This window comes from Schistocerca nitens, chromosome 5 (assembly GCF_023898315.1).
Source record: "Schistocerca nitens isolate TAMUIC-IGC-003100 chromosome 5, iqSchNite1.1, whole genome shotgun sequence".
Lineage (NCBI taxonomy): Eukaryota > Metazoa > Arthropoda > Insecta > Orthoptera > Acrididae > Schistocerca > Schistocerca nitens.
In genome coordinates this window covers 706,525,097-706,532,496 of record NC_064618.1, presented here as the reverse complement: position 1 = coordinate 706,532,496, position 7,400 = coordinate 706,525,097, and the positions used below count along the sequence as shown (strand labels likewise).

At 46.5% G+C, this 7,400-nt stretch overlaps 1 pseudogene; it reads right to left on the bottom strand.

Annotated features, from left to right (window-relative positions):
- Nucleotides 1–2,708: 2,708 nt before the first annotated feature.
- Nucleotides 2,709–2,826, bottom strand: LOC126261176 (5S ribosomal RNA; annotated as a pseudogene).
- Between the last annotated feature and the right edge of the window lie 4,574 nt (nt 2,827–7,400).

The window sequence follows — 7,400 nt, the reverse complement described above, 5'->3', positions numbered from 1 at the left end:
AAGAAAAAAAACTAAAAACATCACATAGAAACATCTTTATCATTATTTTTACCAACATATTATTCGAAATGCATCTGTCACAAATTTAAACTAATAAATTCTTTCTCCTCACCGTCCTCTCTACTTCTCACTGTCCTTTCTACTCATTTGCCATGTCGCTCATTTGTTCCGCCTTCTGCGCTGATCGTTTGTCATTGCCGGTTTTGTTCATTTCGATTTGCAGGATTATGTTTAGGGTTAGCCGGCCGAATTTCAACATCATGAGGTGCTCCGCCTATAGTCCTATTCCCACCGTGTTCACCGTAGTATCGATTCTGGTTGCCGTAACTGTTGCGTTCACGATCCTGTCCACGTCCTCGATCATTTCCGTTGTTCCACCTTTGTTCGCGACTGTTACCCCAGTTTCTATACGGCCGGTCCCGATTATTGTTCCGTTCGCGTCGCGACGACCAGTCACGCCGTTGATTAGTACTACGGCCACGACTGCGATCGCGCTGCTGTGCCCCGTAATAACTTTGTGCCTGATTAGGCGGGCATTCTCCTGTATTGTATTCCAACCTCTGCATGGGTGGGTCCGAGCCAGTGTGCCCAGCTCGCCATGTCTCCGAGTTCCGAATGGACATCGGGTTGAGTTGGGTTGGAGCTGCATTGAGCTCCGGACAGCCAAGACTCACCCGGCCGTTGTTGACACACATAACTTGAGTTAGGACTACCTTGGTTGGTCGTTCGGTCGGTCGTCTCATCGGAAGACGTGTATTTGGTCGCTGACTGCTTATGAAAACTCGATGTGTGTGACTTGTCATTTCTCCTTGTTGTTCCATGGTGATTGGTTTTAGGATTGTCAGAGTTCTTGGTGCAAGTGTTTACGTGGAACTGTGTGTAGCAGATGAATGCTGTCTGCGTTCTTGAGTAGCTAGTCGGTCACTTGCGACAGAGCAGCGAGGAAGTCTCCCCAGTGTGGGGTCAGGCTGAGGCTGCTGCCGGCGTGCACGTGCAGTCGGAGCTATGAGGCAGTAGCTGCAAGAGCTGCAACGTTCGTCACCCACCAAACCTGGATACTGGAGTTGACCAGTCAGTTAACCTGTTGTCAGAGTTTCCTCCCCAGGCCGACCCTTGGAACACTTCTGAGCACCACTGTTCTGTTGTTTATGACTGTGATTTTCTTTTGTCACTAGCAATGTGCCAGGCCTTCAGCCGTGTATTAATTTTGTCTGTTCTATGTTCAGTATATGGCCTTCAGCCGAACCTTATGTGAAGTATTTTAGGAATAGGCCTTCAGTCGTGTTTTACTTAAAATTCTTGTTTCCTCTGTATTTAGGCCTCCAGCCGCGTTTGTTTTAAAATCTGTTGCTTTCAGCCGTAGTGTGTAAAGTCCTGTCTGTAAGGTTTCTCTTTAATTATCTTGAATTCTTAAAATGGCCTTCAGTCGTACTGTGTAAATGCTTATCTTAAGGTTTGTCTTTAATTGTTTTGAATAATTGTTTGGTCCTCCAGCCGTCAAGATATTTCAAGTTTCTTAAGATGATTTTCTGTTGTACTGTGTAAATGCTTGTCTTTAAAGGTTTCCGTTTATCATGTTGAAATATTATTGGGCTTTCAGGCGAGGAATTAATTTAAATTTTCCTTAATATGGCTTTTAGCCGAGATTCGTAAATGTTCACCTTTTAAAAAATTTCCTTTGCTGATCTGAAATGTTATTTTGGCCTTTAGCTGAGAAGATGTTTTAATTTCACTTAAGTAAGGCCTTATGCCGTTTCTCTAAATCCTTGTTTTTTTAAAAGGAATTATTTATACTTTATTATTGAGAAGTTGCTTGGGCCCTCAGCCTTGAATTGATCCTTGTTGTTTTAAAGAGAAAACTGTGCATTGGTTTTCGAGGAATAAAGTTGTGTGTTCTTGTGTAACTAACAGTAACCGATCTTAGCCCCTTTCCACAGCCTAATCCGCTCTGTCCTGAGAAATCAGATTTCAAAAACTCTTAAGGTTTTTTAAATAAAAAAAAGCGCTATTAACATTCTACATCTTTATTCTTCATGTATACATATTTGGAACTCTCTGACGCTGGCAGGCTCTGAATTTCAGCCCGTAACATGGTGGTGTGTAACTACGTCGGTGCGTGAGAAACACAGTGCTATAGTAGAGTTTTGAATTCGATGAGTTCGTGCACAAGCATGACAATGCCGGACCACACACGAGCGCTGCGACAACTGCAACAATCCGACGCTTTGGGCACAAAGTCAGCGATCATCCTCCATAGGGTACCGACTGGGTTCCATCCGACTGTCATTTGTTCCCCCAAAGTAAAGAATACCTTCCAGGACTTCACATTGATAGCGACAAAGCGGTGAAAGCAGAGGTGAGGTTGTGGCTCGGTCAACAAAATCAGACATTGTACACTGACGGTATCAACAAACGGATCCTTCGTTGGGAGAAATGTGTTTGTCGTCAGTGTGACTAAGTTGAGAAATAAATATGCAGTCATGAAGAACATAAGTGTATAAAAAAAAGCACTACGTCTTCTGGCCACGACTGGCCTACCGGGACCATCCGACCGCCGTGTCATCCCCAGTGGAGGATGTGGATAGGAGGGGCGTGGGAGCAGCACACCGTTCTCCTGGTCGTTATGATGGTATTCTTGGCCGAAGCCGCTACTATTCGGTCGAGTAGCTCCTCAATTGGCATCACGAGGCTGAGTGCACCCCGAAAAATGGCAACAGCGCATGGCGGCCTGGATGGTCGCCCATCCAAGTGCCAACCACGCCCGACAGCGCTTAACTTCGGTGATCTCACGGGAACCCGTGTATCCACTGCGGCAAGGCCGTTGCCCGCAAAAGTGTAAAGCGTTAAAAATATTTGTTTTATTTAAAAAGCTTTAAGAGATTTCACAAAAATAATTGGAGGCATCATTTTTCAGTGCTCCTTCGTACAATAACGGGTCTTTCTGCCTAGTTATACGTAATACGTTACATTTGTTTATGGCGAGCGGCAATTGCGAGGCCTTGGACCAAGCGTCAGTCCTCGACAGGAATTCCCGTATGTCGTTACAATTTTCTACCGTTTCAGACGTGCGTTACAGCCCAAGTGTAACATTGCAATGGTTAGAGCAACATCGGACAATCTTTTTTTATATTCGGCTTCTAAAATTATGTATTTTTTAAATTATAAAAAAAATGAACCCAAAATTCATCCGCAAAATTTCCAGAGTTGTTCAGGGACCTTTTTGGAGTGTTTTGGTAAGGGGGCCGTGGCCTCCAGTGACTCATAATAAAGTACTCGTAATTATGCTTTACTGTATTTGTTACGTTTGCTTCTATGAAAATACCTTCACAACATTGAAGAAGACTGTACGACACAAAACTCAAAGTAATGCAAGAACCCTCAACGTAACACGTACACTTTTATCACAGATTGTTGAATCTATTCTAGTAGTGTATACTACATTACATAACAGATGCTGAATCGTTCTCTTACAGCTGTTGTTCAAAATGTTGGCCACCATGATCACGCCAGAGTCAACAGAGAGCACCAGAGACTGCCTTAGACGCTGCCGGCCGCTGTGGCCGAGCGGTTCGAGGCGCTTCAGCCCGGACCCCGCGACTGCTACGGTCGCAGGTTCGAATCCTGCCTCGGGCGTGGATGTGTGTGATGTACTTACGTTAGTTAGGTTTAAGTAGTTCTAAGTTCTAGGGGACTGATGACCTCAGATGTTAGGTCCCATAGACGCTGAACTATTGGGACGTGGTTGCCCTCGACGCGGAACAGCTCAGCGTTGCCTCTTTGAGCCACTCTTCATTTTGTGAACTGATAAACAGGCAGTATACCTAGCAGTATCTAGCTTGGGAGCAAACACTAAGGTGAGCGTTTCTGTTCTCGACAGGAAATATCGTGAGAGAGTGAAACAAGTTTATTTCCAACAAGATACATAGCGCATAATGCTCATATTTTCGGTGTAATTGTATAGACAGTGGCCAAAACACTGTGGAAAGCTGGTAAACATGTTGCAGAGTAGGTTGTGCTGAGAAATAATTGTTAAGAAAGTAAGAGACGTTTTGAAATAAAAAATTAACAACGTGAAAAACCAAATTTTATTATTCCCTTTTGAAGATACGCTCTTAATAAATATTTGTAGTCAATCGCCATTCAAATGGCTCAAATGGCTCTGAGCACTATGGGACTTAACTGCTGAGGTCCTCAGTCCCCTAGAACTTAGAAATACTTAAACCTAACTAACCTAAGGACATCAAACACATCCATGCCCGAGGCAGGATTCGAACCTGCAACCGAAACGGTCGCGTGGTTCCAGACTCTAGCGCCTAGAACCGCTCGGCCACCCCGGCAGGCGTCATTCAAACTGAGGCAAGTTTTTCAATACCGTCTCTATAGAAATCTGCCGCTTGCGATTGGATTTTAGGAACTCACTTAGCAAAAAGTTTGTGGTAACCAATTTTCTCCGCCATTTTCATGTACCAAACTCTGCGAAAAGTTCCGTAATCGTGGAACGACGATTATCACGAATTTTGTCGTTGAGTTTCGTCACTAGTTCCTCAGTTAACAGGCTAGGTCTACAATTGCGGTCATCATCGTGAACATTGGTACGGCCTTTGTTTAAAATAAATGCACCATTGCCTCACATGGCTTTCACTCATTAGTTTTCCATACGCATCAAAAAGATCGCGATAAATTTAATTGCTTTTCAGTTTTTTGCTAGCTAAAATCTAACCACAGGACGCACCTCACAATTTTCTACTGCAGCGCGCGTTTTAACACGTCAGAAAGCACAGTGGAGGAAACACAGATCACACGCTGCCGCTGCTGTATGGGTACTAAGTGTAGAAACGTTATGGCACCAAGGTGGCGGCTGTAGTTCTGAAGTTAGGCAATCAGGCCGTTGCACGCGCAAATTCAAGCGCCCCCCCCCCCCCCCCCCCCCCCCGTTCCCAGATACAGTGTCACCTGTTCTCATAGCAGACAGCCTTTGGCTCTGGTTCGATGGTTACTACTGTCTCATGATCAATTTCTGTATCGCTCCTCTCATTTGGTTTTAGCAAACCAAATGAACATGTATGGCGACACCGTCACTGGAGGGCCATTTGAATTAGTGCGCACAATGGCTTGATTGACCAACTTCAATGGTAATTAACTGGGAAATGGCGCAACATATCCAACTTTTTCTTAACAACTATTCTTCATCCCAGCCTACAATGCAACGCCCTTACAAGCTTTCCAGACTATTTCTGATCACCCTCTATAGATTTCCTGACTTATTCACTGACTCACCATCATCCCCCAGCCAAAACCGCTAAGGATAGAAACTTGATATTTGGAGACGGGAGAGTGTGCTCCCTGCCGCCGTTGGATAAGCAGCTGCAGCAGCAAGTCGTATACTCCTAGCTCACTCATTTGGTACATAGTTTAATTCTTAATTTCTTTGCGTGTTTTTGGTACTTGCATTGTTTAATTCATAAATTTCGGGCGTATTATTGTATTTGAGAGTTGTAGCATCGCGTTTTAGTACCTGAATAGCGTAAAATCGCGTAGTCTCCTTCCGCCGCCGAGCAGTGTGTCAGCAGTGCGCAAGTAGCAGCATTACTGCATTTACTAGGCAATCTTGTATTTTAATAACCGTTTAAATTTTGTCGATTTGTTTGAGCTCTCTGTAGATTAGTTCAGACGTTCTTTGCACAACAGTTTTTAGCATGGATAGGGACTGCAACTGCTGTGTTCGGATGCAGGCTGAGTTGGCATCCCTTCGCTCCCAGCTTCAGGCAGTGTTGGCTTCGGTCACACAGCTTGAGGCTATTGCCAATGGGCATCACTGTGGGGGTCCGGATGGGGGTTTGTCGGGGACGGCCTGCTCGTCCCACGCATCCCCCAATCGGACTAAGACTGTGGTTGCCTGGGATACTGCCCGCATTGAGGCTGATCCCTCACCTGTGGTAGAGTGGGAGGTCGTCTCAAGGTGTGGCAGGGGGCGAAAGACATTCCGGAGGGCTGAACGGAAGGCCTCTCCAGTTTGTCTGACGAACGGGTTTCAGGCTCTGTGTCAGGCTGATACTGATCTTCGGCCTGACATGGCTGCTTGTCCTGTTCCAGAGGTTGCCACTCAGTCTGCAAGATCCGGGCGGTCGCAGAGGGTGGGCTTACTGGTAGTTGGGAGCTCCAACGTCAGGCGCGTAATGGGGCCCCTTAGGGAAATGGCAGTAAGAGACGAGAAGAAAACCAATGTGCACTTCGTGTGCATACCGGGGGGAGTCATTCCAGATGTGGAAAGGGTCCTTCCGTATGCCATGAAGGGTACAGGGTGCACCCATCTGCAGGTGGTCGCTCATGTCGGCACCAATGATGTGTGTCGCTATGGATCAGAGGAAATCCTCTCTGGCTTCCGGCGGCTATCTGATTTGGTGAAGACTGCCAGTCTCGCTAGCAGGATGAAAGCAGAGCTCACCATCTGCAGCATCGTCGACAGGACTGACTGCGGACCTTTGGTACAGAGCCGAGTGGAGTGTCTGAATCAGAGGCTGAGACGGTTCTGCGACCATGTGGGCTGCAGATTCCTCGACTTGCGCCATAGGGTGGTGGGGTTTCGGGTTCCGCTGGATAGGTCAGGAGTCCACTATACGCAACAAGCGGCTACACGGGTAGCAGGGGTTGTGTGGCGTGGGCTGGGCGGTTTTTTTAGGTTAGATGGCCTTGTGCAAGTACAGAAAGGGCAACAGCCTCAACGGGTGCGGGGCAAAGTTAGGACATGCGGGGACCAAGCAGCAATCGGTATTGTAATTGTCAACTGTCGAAGCTGCATTGGTAAAGTACTGGAACTTCAAGCGCTGATAGAAAGCACCGAAGCTGAAATCGTTATAGGTACAGAAAGCTGGCTGGAGCCAGAGATAAATTCTGCCGAAATTTTTACAAAGGTACAGACGGTGTTTAGAAAGGATAGATTGCATGCAACCGGTGGTGGAGTGTTCGTCGCTGTTAGGTAGTTTATCCTGTAGTGAAGTAGAAGTGGATAGTTCGTGTGAATTACACTCCTGGAAATTGAAATAAGAACACCGTGAATTCATTGTCCCAGGAAGGGGAAACTTTATTGACACATTCCTGGGGTCAGATACATCACATGATCACACTGACAGAACCACAGGCACATAGACACAGGCAACAGAGCATGCACAATGTCGGCACTAGTACAGTGTATATCCACCTTTCGCAGCAATGCAGGCTGCTATTCTCCCATGGAGACGATCGTACAGATGCTGGATGTAGTCCTGTGGAACGGCTTGCCATGCCATTTCCACCTGGCGCCTCAGTTGGACCAGCGTTCGTGCTGGACGTGCAGACCGCGTGAGACGACGCTTCATCCAGTCCCAAACATGCTCAATGGGGGACAGATCCGGAGATCGTGC